The sequence below is a fragment of the Triticum aestivum genome, chromosome 2A (assembly GCF_018294505.1).
Source record: "Triticum aestivum cultivar Chinese Spring chromosome 2A, IWGSC CS RefSeq v2.1, whole genome shotgun sequence".
In the NCBI taxonomy this organism is placed as follows: domain Eukaryota; kingdom Viridiplantae; phylum Streptophyta; class Magnoliopsida; order Poales; family Poaceae; genus Triticum; species Triticum aestivum.
The window spans coordinates 562,975,729-562,978,518 of NC_057797.1; positions in this window are offsets into that span (position 1 = coordinate 562,975,729).

Sequence of the window (2,790 nt, forward strand, 5' to 3'; positions counted from 1 at the left end):
TCGAGGTGGGTTGCTCTCAAACGACAAAAGTCGTACTCTGAATCTGAGCAGCCAACCGTTTATGGTTGTAGGGGTGGGCTATTTATAGCTACTTGGCAACCCGACCTGATTTGTCCGAAATGACCCTAGGTCACTAAGGAACTGACACGTGTTCCAACGGTCAGATTTGAAACTCACACGGCAACTTTACTTGGGCTTCAAGCAAAGCTGACTTGCCCGACTCTAGACAAGATTCGCTCTCAAAGTCTTCACTCGAAGACATAGGTTTTGTTTAAGCATCACTTCAGTCATTCTGACTGGTTCTCTTGGACCCCACTTAACAATACGGTGGTTCCTATGACTCAACACAGAAGAAAGAGAACTACGAAAGATCTAAGTCTTCGAGCTCCATAGGCTTCATGTGGTGTCTTCTCTTGTCATAGTCTTCAATGTGAATATCTTCATATACCACCTTTGACTTCAATGTCTTCATACATTTTTAGGGGTCATCTCTGGTAGGAAAACCGAATCAATGAGGGTCTTCTATCTGTGTTATCCTGCAATTCTCACAAACACATTAGTCCCTCAACTAGGTTTGTCATCAATACTCCAAAACCAACTAGAGGTGGCACTAGATGCACTTACAGACACGTGGACTATGCCTCTGTGTGCCATCAGGATTTCGATCTGACATCTTCCTCTTCAAAACAACTTTCTTCTCCTTAACTCCATCACGATCAAACATTTGCGTCAAACGAGTTTGCATCAAGTTTGTCTTCACAGGCATGTCACTTCCATGAGATCCGACATGAACAGTTGAAAAACCCGCGTCACCACCTTCGTCGCCTACACATTTAGGAGCTTGAGCAACATCAACATCACGTTCTGGCACACAGGCAGCCTTTTGACGTTGTTCCAATTCCTTTCTCTTCTAGAATTCATACTTCTTCTTTCTTATCCTTTCATCCTCGAGCTGTAACTGCATAGGAACATCCTTAGCTTGGGTAACAGGCTCAGTGCCATCAACAGTTTGAGACTGAGTAATAGACAACTGCAAGCTGCCATCACCATCATCAACGTTAAGTGAATACATTCCATCATTAATATCTTTAACAACATCGGCAATGTCCTCTAGAACACCATGGTTGTCATTAACTGCATAAACCAATAACATAACCATGCACATAAAAAATTAAAACACAATTAACATTGCAGACACAAAAGATAAATAAAGCGCATTGCATCAGACACAAAACAAATCGGAACAACTGATGTAGCTAAGCATATATATGTATTAAAGGCTGATAAAAATAGAGCAAATATAAGGGAAACACCAGCAACATTCGCAAGTTCTTCTAGAGGACTTGGTGTCTCAAAAATAACATTCACAAGATCTTGAAAGCGTTCTGATTTGTCAGAATCGGGAGGCACCGGCACTCCAACATCTGCAACAACATCATAATTAGCAAAAAAAGTACAAGAACAATCAATCAGTTCAACTATGTGAACACTACAAGTTCACCGAATAAAACAAATATGAACCCACCACTTGCAGAACAAACTTCAGAAAACACAACTCTTTCAACACCATACTAGTTCTTCATTGACTACTACAACCTATTCAAATGCCAGGATAGCAGTTCAAAATACACATGGTGATAAGTACTACATCCTGTCTGCACGTTGCATCAACTGCCAAAACCATACACGCCATACAATCCAGGACAAAATTAACACATATCAAAATACATACAACTTATAAAGTCGATAAGACAACAACTGTACAACATAAAAACTAGATCTATTAAAACATCATCCAAAAAACAGGGAAAATCACCTGCATTCAATTTGTCCGTACTGGATGATGTACCCATTGAGATCTACAGTCCTAAAATCGGCCGAACCAGATCTGCAAGACACATGAACAAAAATTAGGGATTTGAACTATTTCAGAAATGAAGCACGCCATACAAAAGCAAAACTCTTACCAGCAAACACAAAATCCGCCACGCAATCCAGTATCACTACCGCCAAACGCTCGTTCAACAGCAAAGGAACCCTAGCGAGTGCAGCCTGGGACAGCAAAGAGAGCAAGAGATTAGAAATAGAGAGAAAATCTGAACATAAGAGGACGCAAGCAAAGTCAATGGCAGAGCAAAAAGAACAAAAAAGAGCACCCGGACCTCCACCCCTGGGGTTGAGCCCTCCGGGCGACGCTCCTGCGGCAAAACATGAGTAACAACTCCCGCTCCGAGAAGAGAAGAAGAGGGGAACGAAGACGGAATCGATTTGGGGACGGGAGAGGAGCAGAACGGGGAAGATAGGAGGTTAAAAGGTGAGTGGGAGGGTTAAAAGATGACTGGGAGAAAATGGACGCCTAAAGCCCACAACCGTGGCAAAGCCCACTATCTCTAGCCAGTTACAAAAGATAATACCAAAAATCAAATACAAATAAAAAATTTAATATAGATGGTGAAAACAAATGGCTAAAGTACAAATAATAACTCACAACAGTACAAAAAAATTATCAAAAAAGTACAAATGAAAAAACAATTCATAACGGTGATGTTTTTCCCCTAAAAATAAAGATAAGATAATGGGGCAGGTCATGTTACGGACTCGCCTCCGCATGCGACGCCACGGCACGCCGCGTCGTCGCCTGCTACGGCTCGTTCCTGGCTCGGCCTCGCCGGGATGGGGGAGGGGGGTCCCGACCCCCCTCCCCCCCGGCTCGGCCTCGCGCTAACGTGGCAGTGCGCTCGTTTGACAGGCGCAGTGTGGTTATTCTGTTTCCCCCCACCCCACCCCACG